We start from the raw sequence: 17,793 nt of genomic DNA, 5'->3' as shown, positions 1-17,793 counted from the left end.
TGGAGTTTTGGAGTTTTAGAGTTTCGGAGTTTCGGAGTTTCAGAGTTTCGGAGTTTTGGAGTATTGGAGTTTTGGAGTTTTGGAGTTTCGGAGTTTTGGAGTTGTGGAGTTTTGTAGTTTTGGAGTTTCGGAGTTTCGGAGTTTTGGGGTTTTGGAGTTTTGGAGTTTCGGAGTTTCGGAGTTTCGGAGTTTCGGAGTTTTGGAGTTTTGGAGTTTTGGAGTATTGGAGTTTTGGAGTTTTGCAGTTTCGGAGTTTTAGAGTTTCGGAGTTTCGGAGTTTCGGAGTTTTGGAGTTTCGGAGTTTTGGAGTCTTGGAGTTTTGGAGCTTTGGAGTTTTGGAGTTTCGGAGTTTTGGAGTTTTGGAGTTTCGGAGTTTTGGAGTTTCGGAGTTTTGGAGTTTTGGAGTTTTGGAGTTTTGGAGTTTCGGAGTTTTGGAGTTTTGGAGTTTCGGAGTTTTGGAGTTTTGGAGTTTTGGAGTTTCGGAGTTTTGGAGTTTTGGAGTTTTGGAGTTTCGGAGTTTCGGAGTTTCGGAGTTTCGGAGTATTGGAGTTTTGGAGTTTTGCAGTTTTGGAGTTTTGGAGTTTTGGAGTTTCGGAGTTTTGGAGTTTTGGAGTTTTGGAGTTTTGGAGTTTCGGAGTTTTGGAGTATTGGAGTTTTGGAGTTTTGGAGTTTCGGAGTTTTGGAGTTTTGTAGTTTTGTAGTTTTGGAGTTTCGGAGTTTCGGAGTTTTGGAGTTTTGGAGTTTTAGAGTTTTAGAGTTTCGGAGTTTCGGAGTTTCAGAGTTTCGGAGTTTTGGAGTATTGGAGTTTTGGAGTTTTGGAGTTTCGGAGTTTTGGAGTTGTGGAGTTTTGTAGTTTTGGAGTTTCGGAGTTTCGGAGTTTTGGGGTTTTGGAGTTTTGGAGTTTCGGAGTTTCGGAGTTTCGGAGTTTCGGAGTTTCGGAGTTTCGGAGTTTTGGAGTTTCGGAGTTTCGCAGTTTTGGAGTTTTGGAGTTTCGGAGTTTTGGAGTTTCGGAGTTTTGCAGTTTTGGAGTTTTGGAGTTTCGGAGTTTTGGAGTTTTGGAGTTTCGGAGTTTTGCAGTTTTGGAGTTTTGCAGTTTTGGAGTTTTGGAGTTTTGGAGTTTCGGAGTTTTGGAGTTTTGGAGTTTCGGAGTTTCGGAGTTTTGGAGTTTCGGAGTTTTGGAGTTTTGGAGTTTTGGAGTTTCGGAGTTTCGGAGTTTTGGAGTTTTGGAGTTTTGGAGTTTTGGAGTTTCGGAGTTTTGGAGTTTTGGAGTTTGGGAGTTTCGGAGTTTCGGAGTTTCGGAGTTTCGGAGTTTTGGAGTTTTGGAGTTTCGGAGTTTCGGAGTTTTGGAGTTTTGGTGTTTTGGAGTTTCGGAGTTTCGGAGTTTCGGAGTTTCGGAGTTTTGGAGTTTTGGAGTTTTGGAGTTTCGGAGTATCGGAGTTTTAGGAGTTTCGGAGTTTTGGAGTTTTGGAGTTTTGGAGTTTTGGAGTTTTGGAGTTTCGGAGTTTTGGAGTTTTGGAGTTTTGGAGTTTTGGAGTTTTGGAGTTTCGGAGTTTTGGAGTTTTGGAGTTTCGGAGTTTCGGAGTTTTGGAGTTTCGGAGTTTCGGAGTTTCGGAGTTTCGGAGTTTTGGAGTTTTGGAGTTTTGCAGTTTTGGAGTTTTGGAGTTTTGGAGTTTCGGAGTTTCGGAGTTTTGGAGTTTTGGAGTTTTGGAGTTTTGGAGTTTCGGAGTTTCGGAGTTTCGGAGTTTCGGAGTTTTGGAGTTTTGGAGTTTCGGAGTTTTGCAGTTTTGGAGTTTTGCAGTTTTGGAGTTTTGGATTTTTGGAGTTTCGGAGTTTTGGAGTTTTGGAGTTTTGGAGTTTCGGAGTTTCGGAGTTTTGGAGTTTTGGAGTTTTGGAGTTTTGGAGTTTTGGATTTTGGAGTTTCGGAGTTTTGGAGTTTTGGAGTTTTGGAGTTTCGGAGTTTTGGAGTATTGGAGTTTTGGAGTTTTGGAGTTTCGGAGTTTTGGAGTTGTGGAGTTTTGTAGTTTTGGAGTTTCGGAGTTTCGGAGTTTTGGGGTTTTGGAGTTTTGGAGTTTCGGAGTTTCGGAGTTTCGGAGTTTCGGAGTTTTGGAGTTTTGGAGTTTTGGAGTATTGGAGTTTTGGAGTTTTGCAGTTTCGGAGTTTTAGAGTTTCGGAGTTTCGGAGTTTCGGAGTTTTGGAGTTTCGGAGTTTTGGAGTCTTGGAGTTTTGGAGCTTTGGAGTTTTGGAGTTTCGGAGTTTTGGAGTTTTGGAGTTTCGGAGTTTTGGAGTTTCGGAGTTTTGGAGTTTTGGAGTTTTGGAGTTTTGGAGTTTCGGAGTTTTGGAGTTTTGGAGTTTCGGAGTTTTGGAGTTTTGGAGTTTTGGAGTTTTGGAGTTTCGGAGTTTTGGAGTTTTGGAGTTTTGGAGTTTCGGAGTTTCGGAGTTTCGGAGTTTCGGAGTATTGGAGTTTTGGAGTTTTGCAGTTTTGGAGTTTTGGAGTTTTGGAGTTTCGGAGTTTTGGAGTTTTGGAGTTTTGGAGTTTTGGAGTTTCGGAGTTTTGGAGTATTGGAGTTTTGGAGTTTTGGAGTTTCGGAGTTTTGGAGTTTTGTAGTTTTGTAGTTTTGGAGTTTCGGAGTTTCGGAGTTTTGGAGTTTTGGAGTTTTAGAGTTTTAGAGTTTCGGAGTTTCGGAGTTTCAGAGTTTCGGAGTTTTGGAGTATTGGAGTTTTGGAGTTTTGGAGTTTCGGAGTTTTGGAGTTGTGGAGTTTTGTAGTTTTGGAGTTTCGGAGTTTCGGAGTTTTGGGGTTTTGGAGTTTTGGAGTTTCGGAGTTTCGGAGTTTCGGAGTTTCGGAGTTTCGGAGTTTCGGAGTTTTGGAGTTTTGGAGTTTTGCAGTTTTGGAGTTTTGGAGTTTTGGAGTTTCGGAGTTTCGGAGTTTTGGAGTTTTGGAGTTTTGGAGTTTTGGAGTTTCGGAGTTTCGGAGTTTCGGAGTTTCGGAGTTTTGGAGTTTTGGAGTTTCGGAGTTTTGCAGTTTTGGAGTTTTGCAGTTTTGGAGTTTTGGAGTTTTGGAGTTTCGGAGTTTTGGAGTTTTGGAGTTTTGGAGTTTCGGAGTTTTGGAGTTGTGGAGTTTTGTAGTTTTGGAGTTTCGGAGTTTCGGAGTTTTGGGGTTTTGGAGTTTTGGAGTTTCGGAGTTTCGGAGTTTCGGAGTTTCGGAGTTTCGGAGTTTTGGAGTTTCGGAGTTTCGCAGTTTTGGAGTTTTGGAGTTTCGGAGTTTTGGAGTTTCGGAGTTTTGCAGTTTTGGAGTTTTGGAGTTTCGGAGTTTTGGAGTTTTGGAGTTTCGGTGTTTTGCAGTTTTGGAGTTTTGCAGTTTTGGAGTTTCGGAGTTTTGGAGTTTTGGAGTTTCGGAGTTTTGGAGTTTTGGAGTTTCGGAGTTTTGGAGTTTTGGAGTTTTGGAGTTTCGGAGTTTCGGAGTTTTGGAGTTTTGGAGTTTTGGAGTTTTGGAGTTTCGGAGTTTTGGAGTTTTGGAGTTTTGGAGTTTCGGAGTTTCGGAGTTTCGGAGTTTCGGAGTTTTGGAGTTTTGGAGTTTCGGAGTTTCGGAGTTTTGGAGTTTTGGTGTTTTGGAGTTTCGGAGTTTCGGAGTTTCGGAGTTTCGGAGTTTTGGAGTTTTGGAGTTTTGGAGTTTCGGAGTATCGGAGTTTTAGGAGTTTCGGAGTTTTGGAGTTTTGGAGTTTTGGAGTTTCGGAGGTTCGGAGTTTTGGAGTTTTGGAGTTTCGGAGTTTCGGAGTTTTGGAGTTTTGGAGTTTCGGAGTTTCGGAGTTTCGGAGTTTTGGAGTTTTGGAGTTTTGGAGTTTTGCAGTTTTGGAGTTTTGGAGTTTTGGAGTTTCGGAGTTCTAGAGTTTTGGAGTTTTGGAGTTTCGGAGTTTCGGAGTTTTGGAGTTTTGGAGTTTTGGAGTTTAGGAGTTTTGGAGTTTCGGAGTTTCGGAGTTTCGGAGTTTCGGAGTTTTGGAGTTTTGGAGTTTTGGAGTTTCGGAGTTTTGGAGTTTTGGAGTTTTGGAGTTTTGGAGTTTTGGAGTTTTGGAGTTTCGGAGTTTTGGAGTTTCGGATTTTCGGAGTTTCGGATTTTCGGAGTTTTGGAGTTTTGGAGTTTTGGAGTTTCGGAGTTTCGGAGTTTTGGAGTTTTGGAGTTTTGGAGTTTCGGAGTTTTGGAGTTTTGGAGTTTCCGAGTTTCGGAGTTTTGGAGTTTGGAGTTTTGGAGTTTTGGAGTTTTGGAGTTTCGGAGTTCCGGAGTTTTGGAGTTTTGGAGTTTTGGAGTTTTGGAGTTTCGGAGTTTCGGAGTTTTGGAGTTTTGGAGTTTCGGAGTTTCGGAGTTTTGGAGTTTCGGAGTTTCGGAGTTTCGGAGTTTTGGAGTTTTGGAGTTTCGGAGTTTCGGAGTTTTGGAGTTTCGGAGTTTCGGAGTTTCGGAGTTTTGGAGTTTTGGAGTTTTGCAGTTTTGGAGTTTTGGAGTTTTGGAGTTTTGGAGTTTCGGAGTTTTGGAGTTTTGGAGTTTTGGAGTTTCGGAGTTTTGGAGTTTCGGAGTTTTGGAGTTTCGGAGTTTTGGAGTTTTGGAGTTTTGGAGTTTTGCAGTTTTGGAGTTTTGGAGTTTTGGAGTTTTGGAGTTTCGGAGTTCTAGAGTTTTGGAGTTTTGGAGTTTCGGAGTTTCGGAGTTTTGGAGTTTTGGAGTTTTGGAGTTTCGGAGTTTCGGAGTTTCGGAGTTTCGGAGTTTTGGAGTTTTGGAGTTTCGGAGTTTTGGAGTTTCGGAGTTTCGGAGTTTTGGAGTTTCGGAGTTTCGGAGTTTTGGAGTTTCGGAGTTTTGGAGTTTTGGAGTTTCGGAGTTTCGGAGTTTTGGAGTTTTGGAGTTTCGGAGTTTCGGAGTTTTGGAGTTTCGGAGTTTCGGAGTTTCGGAGTTTTGGAGTTTTGGAGTTTTGCAGTTTTGGAGTTTTGGAGTTTTGGAGTTTCGGAGTTTTGGAGTTTCGGATTTTCGGAGTTTCGGATTTTCGGAGTTTTGGAGTTTTGGAGTTTTGGAGTTTCGGAGTTTCGGAGTTTCGGAGTTTTGGAGTTTTGGAGTTTTGGAGTTTCGGAGTTTTGGAGTTTTGGAGTTTCCGAGTTTCGGAGTTTTGGAGTTTGGAGTTTTGGAGTTTTGGAGTTTTGGAGTTTCGGAGTTCCGGAGTTTTGGAGTTTTGGAGTTTTGGAGTTTCGGAGTTTCGGAGTTTTGGAGTTTTGGAGTTTCGGAGTTTCGGAGTTTTGGAGTTTCGGAGTTTCGGAGTTTCGGAGTTTTGGAGTTTTGGAGTTTCGGAGTTTCGGAGTTTCGGAGTTTCGGAGTTTCGGAGTTTCGGAGTTTTGGAGTTTTGGAGTTTTGCAGTTTTGGAGTTTTGGAGTTTTGGAGTTTCGGAGTTTTGGAGTTTTGGAATTTTGGAGTTTCGGAGTTTTGGAGTTTCGGAGTTTTGGAGTTTCGGAGTTTTGGAGTTTTGGAGTTTTGGAGTTTTGCAGTTTTGGAGTTTTGGAGTTTTGGAGTTTTGGAGTTTCGGAGTTCTAGAGTTTTGGAGTTTTGGAGTTTCGGAGTTTCGGAGTTTTGGAGTTTTGGAGTTTTGGAGTTTCGGAGTTTCGGAGTTTCGGAGTTTCGGAGTTTTGGAGTTTTGGAGTTTCGGAGTTTTGGAGTTTTGGAGTTTTGGAGTTTCGGAGTTTCGGAGTTTCGGAGTTTTGGAGTTTCGGAGTTTCGGAGTTTCGGAGTTTTGGAGTTTTGGAGTTTTGGAGTTTTGGAGTTTCGGAGTTTTGGAGTTTTGGAGTTTTGGAGTTTTGGAGTTTCGGAGTTTTGGAGTTTCGGAGTTTTGGAGTTTTGGAGTTTTGGAGTTTCGGAGTTTCGGAGTTTTGGAGTTTTGGAGTTTTGGAGTTTTGGAGTTTGGGAGTTTCGGAGTTTTGGAGTTTTGGAGTTTTGGAGTTTCGGAGTTTCGGAGTTTCGGAGTTTCGGAGTTTTGGAGTTTTGGAGTTTTGCAGTTTTGGAGTTTTGGAGTTTTGGAGTTTCGGAGTTTTGGAGTTTTGGAGTTTTGGAGTTTCGGAGTTTTGGAGTTTCGGAGTTTTGGAGTTTCGGAGTTTTGGAGTTTTGGAGTTTTGGAGTTTTGCAGTTTTGGAGTTTCGGAGTTTCGGAGTTTTGGAGTTTCGGAGTTTCGGAGTTTCGGAGTTTTGGAGTTTTGGAGTTTCGGAGTTTTGGATTTTTGGAGTTTTGCAGTTTTGGAGTTTTGGAGTTTTGGAGTTTTGGAGTTTCGGAGTTTCGGAGTTTTGGAGTTTTGGAGTTTTGGAGTTTTGGAGTTTTGGAGTTTCGGAGTTTTGGAGTTTCGGAGTTTTGGAGTTTTGGAGTTTTGGAGTTTTGGAGTTTTGGAGTTTCGGAGTTTCGGAGTTTTGGAGTTTTGGAGTTTCGGAGTTTTGGAGTTTTGGATTTTCGGAGTTTCGGAGTTTCGGAGTTTCGGAGTTTTGGAGTTTTGGAGTTTTGGAGTTTCGGAGTTTTGGAGTTTTGGAGTTTTGGAGTTTTGGAGTTTTGGAGTTTTGGAGTTTCGGAGTTTTGGAGTTTCGGAGTTTTGGAGTTTTGGAGTTTTGGAGTTTTGGAGTTTTGGAGTTTCGGAGTTTCGGAGTTTTGGAGTTTTGGAGTTTCGGAGTTTTGGAGTTTTGGAGTTTTGAGTTTCGGAGTTTTGGAGTTTCGGAGTTTTGGAGTTTTGGAGTTTTGGAGTTTCGGAGTTTTGGAGTTTCGGAGTTTTGGAGTTTTGGAGTTTCGGAGTTTCGGAGTTTCGGAGTTTTGGAGTTTCGGAGTTTTGGAGTTTCGGAGTTTCGGAGTTTTGGAGTTTCGGAGTTTCGGAGTTTTGGAGTTTTGGAGTTTCGGAGTTTTGGAGTTTTGGAGTTTTGCAGTTTTGGAGTTTTGGAGTTTTGGAGTTTTGGAGTTTTGGAGTTTTGGAGTTTTGGAGTTTCGGAGTTTCGGAGTTTCGGAGTTTCGGAGTTTTGGAGTTTTGGAGTTTTGGAGTTTTGGAGTTTTGGAGTTTCGGAGTTTTGGAGTTTTGGAGTTTTGGAGTTTTGGAGTTTTGGAGTTTCGGAGTTTTGGAGTTTTGGAGTTTCGGAGTTTCGGAGTTTTGGAGTTTCGGAGTTTCGGAGTTTCGGAGTTTCGGAGTTTTGGAGTTTTGGAGTTTTGCAGTTTTGGAGTTTTGGAGTTTTGGAGTTTCGGAGTTTCGGAGTTTTGGAGTTTTGGAGTTTTGGAGTTTTGGAGTTTCGGAGTTTCGGAGTTTCGGAGTTTCGGAGTTTTGGAGTTTTGGAGTTTCGGAGTTTTGCAGTTTTGGAGTTTTGCAGTTTTGGAGTTTTGGAGTTTTGAGTTTCGGAGTTTTGGAGTTTTGGAGTTTTGGAGTTTCGGAGTTTCGGAGTTTTGGAGTTTTGGAGTTTTGGAGTTTTGGAGTTTTGGATTTTGGAGTTTCGGAGTTTTGGAGTTTTGGAGTTTTGGAGTTTCGGAGTTTTGGAGTATTGGAGTTTTGGAGTTTTGGAGTTTCGGAGTTTTGGAGTTTTGTAGTTTTGTAGTTTTGGAGTTTCGGAGTTTCGGAGTTTTGGAGTTTTGGAGTTTTAGAGTTTCGGAGTTTCGGAGTTTCAGAGTTTCGGAGTTTTGGAGTACTGGAGTTTTGGAGTTTTGGAGTTTCGGAGTTTTGGAGTTGTGGAGTTTTGTAGTTTTGGAGTTTCGGAGTTTCGGAGTTTTGGGGTTTTGGAGTTTTGGAGTTTCGGAGTTTCGGAGTTTCGGAGTTTCGGAGTTTTGGAGTTTTGGAGTTTTGGAGTATTGGAGTTTTGGAGTTTTGCAGTTTCGGAGTTTTAGAGTTTCGGAGTTTCGGAGTTTCGGAGTTTTGGAGTTTCGGAGTTTTGGAGTCTTGGAGTTTTGGAGCTTTGGAGTTTTGGAGTTTCGGAGTTTTGGAGTTTTGGAGTTTCGGAGTTTTGGAGTTTCGGAGTTTTGGAGTTTTGGAGTTTTGGAGTTTTGGAGTTTTGGAGTTTTGGAGTTTCGGAGTTTTGGAGTTTTGGAGTTTTGGAGTTTTGGAGTTTCGGAGTTTTGGAGTTTTGGAGTTTTGGAGTTTCGGAGTTTCGGAGTTTCGGAGTTTCGGAGTATTGGAGTTTTGGAGTTTTGCAGTTTTGGAGTTTTGGAGTTTTGGAGTTTCGGAGTTTTGGAGTTTTGGAGTTTTGGAGTTTTGGAGTTTCGGAGTTTTGGAGTATTGGAGTTTTGGAGTTTTGGAGTTTCGGAGTTTTGGAGTTTTGTAGTTTTGTAGTTTTGGAGTTTCGGAGTTTCGGAGTTTTGGAGTTTTGGAGTTTTAGAGTTTTAGAGTTTCGGAGTTTCGGAGTTTCAGAGTTTCGGAGTTTTGGAGTATTGGAGTTTTGGAGTTTTGGAGTTTCGGAGTTTTGGAGTTGTGGAGTTTTGTAGTTTTGGAGTTTCGGAGTTTCGGAGTTTTGGGGTTTTGGAGTTTTGGAGTTTCGGAGTTTCGGAGTTTCGGAGTTTCGGAGTTTCGGAGTTTTGGAGTTTCGGAGTTTCGCAGTTTTGGAGTTTTGGAGTTTCGGAGTTTTGGAGTTTCGGAGTTTTGCAGTTTTGGAGTTTTGGAGTTTCGGAGTTTTGGAGTTTTGGAGTTTCGGAGTTTTGCAGTTTTGGAGTTTTGCAGTTTTGGAGTTTTGGAGTTTTGGAGTTTCGGAGTTTTGGAGTTTTGGAGTTTCGGAGTTTCGGAGTTTTGGAGTTTCGGAGTTTTGGAGTTTTGGAGTTTTGGAGTTTCGGAGTTTCGGAGTTTTGGAGTTTTGGAGTTTTGGAGTTTTGGAGTTTCGGAGTTTTGGAGTTTTGGAGTTTGGGAGTTTCGGAGTTTCGGAGTTTCGGAGTTTCGGAGTTTTGGAGTTTTGGAGTTTCGGAGTTTCGGAGTTTTGGAGTTTTGGTGTTTTGGAGTTTCGGAGTTTCGGAGTTTCGGAGTTTCGGAGTTTTGGAGTTTTGGAGTTTTGGAGTTTCGGAGTATCGGAGTTTTAGGAGTTTCGGAGTTTTGGAGTTTTGGAGTTTTGGAGTTTCGGAGTTTCGGAGTTTCGGAGTTTTGGAGTTTTGGAGTTTTGGAGTTTCGGAGTTTTGGAGTTTTGGAGTTTCGGAGTTTTGGAGTTTTGGAGTTTCCGAGTTTCGGAGTTTTGGAGTTTTGGAGTTTTGGAGTTTTGGATTTTGGAGTTTCGGAGTTTTGGAGTTTTGGAGTTTTGGAGTTTTGGAGTTTTGGAGTTTTGGAGTTTTGGAGTTTTGGAGTTTCGGAGTTTCGGAGTTTCGGAGTTTCGGAGTATTGGAGTTTTGGAGTTTTGCAGTTTTGGAGTTTTGGAGTTTTGGAGTTTCGGAGTTTTGGAGTTTTGGAGTTTTCGAGTTTCGGAGTTTTGGAGTATTGGAGTTTTGGAGTTTTGGAGTTTCGGAGTTTTGGAGTTTTGTAGTTTTGTAGTTTTGGAGTGTCGGAGTTTCGGAGTTTTGGAGTTTTGGAGTTTTAGAGTTTCGGAGTTTCGGAGTTTCAGAGTTTCGGAGTTTTGGAGTATTGGAGTTTTGGAGTTTTGGAGTTTCGGAGTTTTGGAGTTGTGGAGTTTTGTAGTTTTGGAGTTTCGGAGTTTCGGAGTTTTGGGGTTTTGGAGTTTTGGAGTTTCGGAGTTTCGGAGTTTTGGAGTTTCGGAGTTTCGGAGTTTCGGAGTTTCGGAGTTTTGGAGTTTTGGAGTTTTGGAGTTTTGGAGTTTTGGAGTTTTGGAGTTTTGGAGTTTTGGAGTTTTGGAGTTTTGGAGTTTCGGAGTTTTGGAGTTTTGGAGTTTCAAAGTTTCGGAGTTTTGGAGTTTCGGAGTTTCGGAGTTTCGGAGTTTCGGAGTTTCGGAGTTTTGGAGTTTTGGAGTTTTGCAGTTTTGGAGTTTTGGAGTTTTGGAGTTTCGGAGTTTCGGAGTTTTGGAGTTTTGGAGTTTTGGAGTTTTGGAGTTTCGGAGTTTCGGAGTTTCGGAGTTTCGGAGTTTTGGAGTTTTGGAGTTTCGGAGTTTTGCAGTTTTGGAGTTTTGCAGTTTTGGAGTTTTGGAGTTTTGGAGTTTTGGAGTTTCGGAGTTTCGGAGTTTTGGAGTTTTGGAGTTTTGGAGTTTCGGAGTTTTGGAGTTTCGGAGTTTTGGAGTTTTGGAGTTTCGGAGTTTCGGAGTTTCGGAGTTTTGGAGTTTCGGAGTTTTGGAGTTTCGGAGTTTCGGAGTTTCGGAGTTTTGGAGTTTCGGAGTTTCGGAGTTTTGGAGTTTTGGAGTTTCGGAGTTTTGGAGTTTTGGAGTTTTGGAGTTTTGCAGTTTTGGAGTTTTGGAGTTTTGGAGTTTTGGAGTTTTGGAGTTTTGGAGTTTTGGAGTTTTGCAGTTTTGGAGTTTTGGAGTTTTGGAGTTTTGGAGTTTTGGAGTTTTGGAGTTTTGGAGTTTCGGAGTTTTGGAGTATTGGAGTTTTGGAGTTTTGGAGTTTCGGAGTTTTGGAGTTTTGTAGTTTTGTAGTTTTGGAGTTTCGGAGTTTCGGAGTTTTGGAGTTTTGGAGTTTTAGAGTTTCGGAGTTTCGGAGTTTCAGAGTTTCGGAGTTTTGGAGTATTGGAGTTTTGGAGTTTTGGAGTTTCGGAGTTTTGGAGTTGTGGAGTTTTGTAGTTTTGGAGTTTCGGAGTTTCGGAGTTTTGGGGTTTTGGAGTTTTGGAGTTTCGGAGTTTCGGAGTTTCGGAGTTTCGGAGTTTTGGAGTTTTGGAGTTTTGGAGTATTGGAGTTTTGGAGTTTTGCAGTTTCGGAGTTTTAGAGTTTCGGAGTTTCGGAGTTTCGGAGTTTTGGAGTTTCGGAGTTTTGGAGTCTTGGAGTTTTGGAGCTTTGGAGTTTTGGAGTTTCGGAGTTTTGGAGTTTTGGAGTTTCGGAGTTTTGGAGTTTCGGAGTTTTGGAGTTTTGGAGTTTTGGAGTTTTGGAGTTTCGGAGTTTTGGAGTTTTGGAGTTTCGGAGTTTTGGAGTTTTGGAGTTTTGGAGTTTTGGAGTTTCGGAGTTTTGGAGTTTTGGAGTTTTGGAGTTTCGGAGTTTCGGAGTTTCGGAGTTTCGGAGTATTGGAGTTTTGGAGTTTTGCAGTTTTGGAGTTTTGGAGTTTTGGAGTTTCGGAGTTTTGGAGTTTTGGAGTTTTGGAGTTTTGGAGTTTCGGAGTTTTGGAGTATTGGAGTTTTGGAGTTTTGGAGTTTCGGAGTTTTGGAGTTTTGTAGTTTTGTAGTTTTGGAGTTTCGGAGTTTCGGAGTTTTGGAGTTTTGGAGTTTTAGAGTTTTAGAGTTTCGGAGTTTCGGAGTTTCAGAGTTTCGGAGTTTTGGAGTATTGGAGTTTTGGAGTTTTGGAGTTTCGGAGTTTTGGAGTTGTGGAGTTTTGTAGTTTTGGAGTTTCGGAGTTTCGGAGTTTTGGGGTTTTGGAGTTTTGGAGTTTCGGAGTTTCGGAGTTTCGGAGTTTCGGAGTTTCGGAGTTTCGGAGTTTTGGAGTTTCGGAGTTTCGCAGTTTTGGAGTTTTGGAGTTTCGGAGTTTTGGAGTTTCGGAGTTTTGCAGTTTTGGAGTTTTGGAGTTTCGGAGTTTTGGAGTTTTGGAGTTTCGGAGTTTTGCAGTTTTGGAGTTTTGCAGTTTTGGAGTTTTGGAGTTTTGGAGTTTCGGAGTTTTGGAGTTTTGGAGTTTCGGAGTTTCGGAGTTTTGGAGTTTCGGAGTTTTGGAGTTTTGGAGTTTTGGAGTTTCGGAGTTTCGGAGTTTTGGAGTTTTGGAGTTTTGGAGTTTTGGAGTTTCGGAGTTTTGGAGTTTTGGAGTTTGGGAGTTTCGGAGTTTCGGAGTTTCGGAGTTTCGGAGTTTTGGAGTTTTGGAGTTTCGGAGTTTCGGAGTTTTGGAGTTTTGGTGTTTTGGAGTTTCGGAGTTTCGGAGTTTCGGAGTTTCGGAGTTTTGGAGTTTTGGAGTTTTGGAGTTTCGGAGTATCGGAGTTTTAGGAGTTTCGGAGTTTTGGAGTTTTGGGGTTTTGGAGTTTCGGAGTTTCGGAGTTTTGGAGTTTCGGAGTTTCGGAGTTTCGGAGTTTTGGAGTTTTGGAGTTTTGGAGTTTCGGAGTTTTGCAGTTTTGGAGTTTTGCAGTTTCGGAGTTTTGGAGATTTGGAGTTTCGGAGTTTCGGAGTTTTGGAGTTTTGGAGTTTTGGAGTTTCGGAGTTTTGGAGTTTTGGAGTTTCGGAGTTTTGGAGTTTCGGAGTTTTGGAGTTTCGGAGTTTTGGAGTTTTGGAGTTTTGCAGTTTTGGAGTTTTGGAGTTTTGGAGTTTTGGAGTTTCGGAGTTCTAGAGTTTTGGAGTTTTGGAGTTTCGGAGTTTCGGAGTTTTGGAGTTTTGGAGTTTTGCAGTTTTGGAGTTTCGGAGTTTTGGAGTTTTGGAGTTTTGCAGTTTTGGAGTTTTGGAGTTTTGGAGTTTTGGAGTTTCGGAGTTTTGGAGTTTTGGAGTTTTGGAGTTTAGGAGTTTTGGAGTTTTGGAGTTTCGGAGTTTTGGAGTTTCGGAGTTTTGGAGTTTTGGAGTTTTGTAGTTTTGGAGTTTCGGAGGTTCGGAGTTTTGGAGTTTTGGAGTTTCGGAGTTTCGGAGTTTTGGAGTTTTGGAGTTTCGGAGTTTCGGAGTTTTGGAGTTTCGGAGTTTCGGAGTTTCGGAGTTTCGGAGTTTTGGAGTTTCGGAGTTTTGGAGTTTTGGAGTTTTGGAGTTTTGCAGTTTTGGAGTTTTGGAGTTTTGGAGTTTTGGAGTTTTGGAGTTTCGGAGTTTTGGAGTTTCGGAGTTTTGGAGTTTCGGAGTTTTGGAGTTTTGGAGTTTTGGAGTTTTGCAGTTTTGGAGTTTTGGAGTTTTGGAGTTTTGGAGTTTTGGAGTTTCGGAGTTCTAGAGTTTTGGAGTTTTGGAGTTTCGGAGTTTCGGAGTTTTGGAGTTTTGGAGTTTTGGAGTTTTGGAGTTTCGGAGTTTTGGAGTTTTGGAGTTTTGCAGTTTTGGAGTTTTGGAGTTTTGGAGTTTTGGAGTTTCGGAGTTTTGGAGTTTTGGAGTTTTGGAGTTTTGGAGTTTTGGAGTTTCGGAGTTTTGGAGTTTTGGAGTTTTGCAGTTTTGGAGTTTTGGAGTTTTGGAGTTTTGGAGTTTCGGAGTTTTGGAGTTTTGGAGTTTTGGAGTTTTGGAGTTTCGGAGTTTTGGAGTTTCGGAGTTTTGGAGTTTTGGAGTTTTGGAGTTTCGGAGTTTCGGAGTTTTGGAGTTTTGGAGTTTTGGAGTTTTGGAGTTTTGGAGTTTCGGAGTTTTGGAGTTTTGGAGTTTTGGAGTTTCGGAGTTTCGGAGTTTCGGAGTTTCGGAGTTTTGGAGTTTTGGAGTTTCGGAGTTTCGGAGTTTTGGAGTTCTGGTGTTTTGGAGTTTCGGAGTTTCGGAGTTTCGGAGTTTCGGAGTTTTGGAGTTTTGGAGTTTTGGAGTTTCGGAGTATCGGAGTTTTAGGAGTTTCGGAGTTTTGGAGTTTTGGAGTTTTGGAGTTTCGGAGTTTCGGAGTTTTGGAGTTTCGGAGTTTCGGAGTTTCGGAGTTTTGGAGTTTTGGAGTTTTGGAGTTTCGGAGTTTTGCAGTTTTGGAGTTTTGCAGTTTCGGAGTTTAGGAGTTTTGGAGTTTCGGAGTTTCGGAGTTTTGGAGTTTTGGAGTTTCGGAGTTTCGGAGTTTTGGAGTTTCGGAGTTCCGGAGTTTCGGAGTTTCGGAGTTTTGGAGTTTTGGAGTTTTGCAGTTTTGGAGTTTTGGAGTTTTGGAGTTTTGGAGTTTCGGAGTTTTGGAGTTTTGGAGTTTTGGAGTTTTGGAGTTTCGGAGTTTTGGAGTTTCGGAGTTTTGGAGTTTCGGAGTTTTGGAGTTTTGGAGTTTTGCAGTTTTGGAGTTTTGGTGTTTTGGAGTTTTGGAGTTTCGGAGTTCTAGAGTTTTGGAGTTTTGGAGTTTCGGAGTTTCGGAGTTTTGGAGTTTTGGAGTTTTGGAGTTTCGGAGTTTTGGAGTTTTGGAGTTTTGCAGTTTTGGAGTTTTGGAGTTTTGGAGTTTTGGAGTTTCGGAGTTTTGGAGTTTTGGAGTTTTGGAGTTTTGGAGTTTTGGAGTTTCGGAGTTTTGGAGTTTTGGAGTTTTGCAGTTTTGGAGTTTTGGAGTTTTGGAGTTTTGGAGTTTCGGAGTTTTGGAGTTTTGGAGTTTTGGAGTTTTGGAGTTTCGGAGTTTTGGAGTTTCGGAGTTTTGGAGTTTTGGAGTTTTGGAGTTTCGGAGTTTTGGAGTTTTGGAGTTTTGGAGTTTTGGAGTTTCGGAGTTTTGGAGTTTTGGAGTTTTGGAGTTTCGGAGTTTCGGAGTTTCGGAGTTTCGGAGTTTTGGAGTTTTGGAGTTTCGGAGTTTCGGAGTTTTGGAGTTTTGGTGTTTTGGAGTTTCGGAGTTTCGGAGTTTCGGAGTTTCGGAGTTTTGGAGTTTTGGAGTTTTGGAGTTTCGGAGTATCGGAGTTTTAGGAGTTTCGGAGTTTTGGAGTTTTGGAGTTTTGGAGTTTTGGAGTTTCGGAGTTCTAGAGTTTTGGAGTTTTGGAGTTTCGGAGTTTCGGAGTTTTGGAGTTTTGGAGTTTTGGAGTTTTGGAGTTTCGGAGTTTTGGAGTTTTGGAGTTTTGCAGTTTTGGAGTTTTGGAGTTTTGGAGTTTTGGAGTTTCGGAGTTTTGGAGTTTTGGAGTTTTGGAGTTTTGGAGTTTTGGAGTTTTGGAGTTTTGGAGTTTCGGAGTTTTGGAGTTTTGGAGTTTTCGAGTTTCGGAGTTTTGGAGTATTGGAGTTTTGGAGTTTTGGAGTTTCGGAGTTTTGGAGTTTTGTAGTTTTGTAGTTTTGGAGTGTCGGAGTTTCGGAGTTTTGGAGTTTTGGAGTTTTAGAGTTTCGGAGTTTCGGAGTTTCAGAGTTTCGGAGTTTTGGAGTATTGGAGTTTTGGAGTTTTGGAGTTTCGGAGTTTTGGAGTTGTGGAGTTTTGTAGTTTTGGAGTTTCGGAGTTTCGGAGTTTTGGGGTTTTGGAGTTTTGGAGTTTCGGAGTTTCGGAGTTTTGGAGTTTCGGAGTTTCGGAGTTTCGGAGTTTCGGAGTTTTGGAGTTTTGGAGTTTTGGAGTTTTGGAGTTTTGGAGTTTTGGAGTTTTGGAGTTTTGGAGTTTTGGAGTTTTGGAGTTTCGGAGTTTTGGAGTTTTGGAGTTTCAAAGTTTCGGAGTTTTGGAGTTTCGGAGTTTCGGAGTTTCGGAGTTTCGGAGTTTCGGAGTTTTGGAGTTTTGGAGTTTTGCAGTTTTGGAGTTTTGGAGTTTTGGAGTTTCGGAGTTTCGGAGTTTTGGAGTTTTGGAGTTTTGGAGTTTTGGAGTTTCGGAGTTTCGGAGTTTCGGAGTTTCGGAGTTTTGGAGTTTTGGAGTTTCGGAGTTTTGCAGTTTTGGAGTTTTGCAGTTTTGGAGTTTTGGAGTTTTGGAGTTTTGGAGTTTCGGAGTTTTGGAGTTTCGGAGTTTTGGAGTTTTGGAGTTTTGGAGTTTCGGAGTTTTGGAGTTTCGGAGTTTTGGAGTTTTGGAGTTTCGGAGTTTCGGAGTTTCGGAGTTTTGGAGTTTCGGAGTTTTGGAGTTTCGGAGTTTCGGAGTTTCGGAGTTTTGGAGTTTCGGAGTTTCGGAGTTTTGGAGTTTTGGAGTTTCGGAGTTTTGGAGTTTTGGAGTTTTGGAGTTTTGCAGTTTTGGAGTTTTGGAGTTTTGGAGTTTTGGAGTTTTGGAGTTTTGGAGTTTTGGAGTTTTGCAGTTTTGGAGTTTTGGAGTTTTGGAGTTTTGGAGTTTTGGAGTTTTGGAGTTTTGGAGTTTCGGAGTTTTGGAGTATTGGAGTTTTGGAGTTTTGGAGTTTCGGAGTTTTGGAGTTTTGTAGTTTTGTAGTTTTGGAGTTTCGGAGTTTCGGAGTTTTGGAGTTTTGGAGTTTTAGAGTTTCGGAGTTTCGGAGTTTCAGAGTTTCGGAGTTTTGGAGTATTGGAGTTTTGGAGTTTTGGAGTTTCGGAGTTTTGGAGTTGTGGAGTTTTGTAGTTTTGGAGTTTCGGAGTTTCGGAGTTTTGGGGTTTTGGAGTTTTGGAGTTTCGGAGTTTCGGAGTTTCGGAGTTTCGGAGTTTTGGAGTTTTGGAGTTTTGGAGTATTGGAGTTTTGGAGTTTTGCAGTTTCGGAGTTTTAGAGTTTCGGAGTTTCGGAGTTTCGGAGTTTTGGAGTTTCGGAGTTTTGGAGTCTTGGAGTTTTGGAGCTTTGGAGTTTTGGAGTTTCGGAGTTTTGGAGTTTTGGAGTTTCGGAGTTTTGGAGTTTCGGAGTTTTGGAGTTTTGGAGTTTTGGAGTTTTGGAGTTTCGGAGTTTTGGAGTTTTGGAGTTTCGGAGTTTTGGAGTTTTGGAGTTTTGGAGTTTCGGAGTTTTGGAGTTTTGGAGTTTTGGAGTTTCGGAGTTTCGGAGTTTCGGAGTTTCGGAGTATTGGAGTTTTGGAGTTTTGCAGTTTTGGAGTTTTGGAGTTTTGGAGTTTCGGAGTTTTGGAGTTTTGGAGTTTTGGAGTTTTGGAGTTTCGGAGTTTTGGAGTATTGGAGTTTTGGAGTTTTGGAGTTTCGGAGTTTTGGAGTTTTGTAGTTTTGTAGTTTTGGAGTTTCGGAGTTTCGGAGTTTTGGAGTTTTGGAGTTTTAGAGTTTTAGAGTTTCGGAGTTTCGGAGTTTCAGAGTTTCGGAGTTTTGGAGTATTGGAGTTTTGGAGTTTTGGAGTTTCGGAGTTTTGGAGTTGTGGAGTTTTGTAGTTTTGGAGTTTCGGAGTTTCGGAGTTTTGGGGTTTTGGAGTTTTGGAGTTTCGGAGTTTCGGAGTTTCGGAGTTTCGGAGTTTCGGAGTTTCGGAGTTTTGGAGTTTCGGAGTTTCGCAGTTTTGGAGTTTTGGAGTTTCGGAGTTTTGGAGTTTCGGAGTTTTGCAGTTTTGGAGTTTTGGAGTTTCGGAGTTTTGGAGTTTTGGAGTTTCGGAGTTTTGCAGTTTTGGAGTTTTGCAGTTTTGGAGTTTTGGAGTTTTGGAGTTTCGGAGTTTTGGAGTTTTGGAGTTTCGGAGTTTCGGAGTTTTGGAGTTTCGGAGTTTTGGAGTTTTGGAGTTTTGGAGTTTCGGAGTTTCGGAGTTTTGGAGTTTTGGAGTTTTGGAGTTTTGGAGTTTCGGAGTTTTGGAGTTTTGGAGTTTGGGAGTTTCGGAGTTTCGGAGTTTCGGAGTTTCGGAGTTTTGGAGTTTTGGAGTTTCGGAGTTTCGGAGTTTTGGAGTTTTGGTGTTTTGGAGTTTCGGAGTTTCGGAGTTTCGGAGTTTCGGAGTTTTGGAGTTTTGGAGTTTTGGAGTTTCGGAGTATCGGAGTTTTAGGAGTTTCGGAGTTTTGGAGTTTTGGGGTTTTGGAGTTTCGGAGTTTCGGAGTTTTGGAGTTTCGGAGTTTCGGAGTTTCGGAGTTTTGGAGTTTTGGAGTTTTGGAGTTTCGGAGTTTTGCAGTTTTGGAGTTTTGCAGTTTCGGAGTTTTGGAGATTTGGAGTTTCGGAGTTTCGGAGTTTTGGAGTTTTGGAGTTTTGGAGTTTCGGAGTTTTGGAGTTTTGGAGTTTCGGAGTTTTGGAGTTTCGGAGTTTTGGAGTTTCGGAGTTTTGGAGTTTTGGAGTTTTGCAGTTTTGGAGTTTTGGAGTTTTGGAGTTTTGGAGTTTCGGAGTTGTAGAGTTTTGGAGTTTTGGAGTTTCGGAGTTTCGGAGTTTTGGAGTTTTGGAGTTTT

The sequence above is a fragment of the Amblyomma mixtum genome, unplaced genomic scaffold (assembly GCF_055824585.1).
Source record: "Amblyomma mixtum isolate Tamu unplaced genomic scaffold, ASM5582458v1 scaffold_12, whole genome shotgun sequence".
In the NCBI taxonomy this organism is placed as follows: Eukaryota; Metazoa; Arthropoda; class Arachnida; order Ixodida; family Ixodidae; genus Amblyomma; species Amblyomma mixtum.
The sequence above is the reverse complement of the archived record's forward strand: the minus strand, read 5'-3'. Positions refer to the sequence as shown.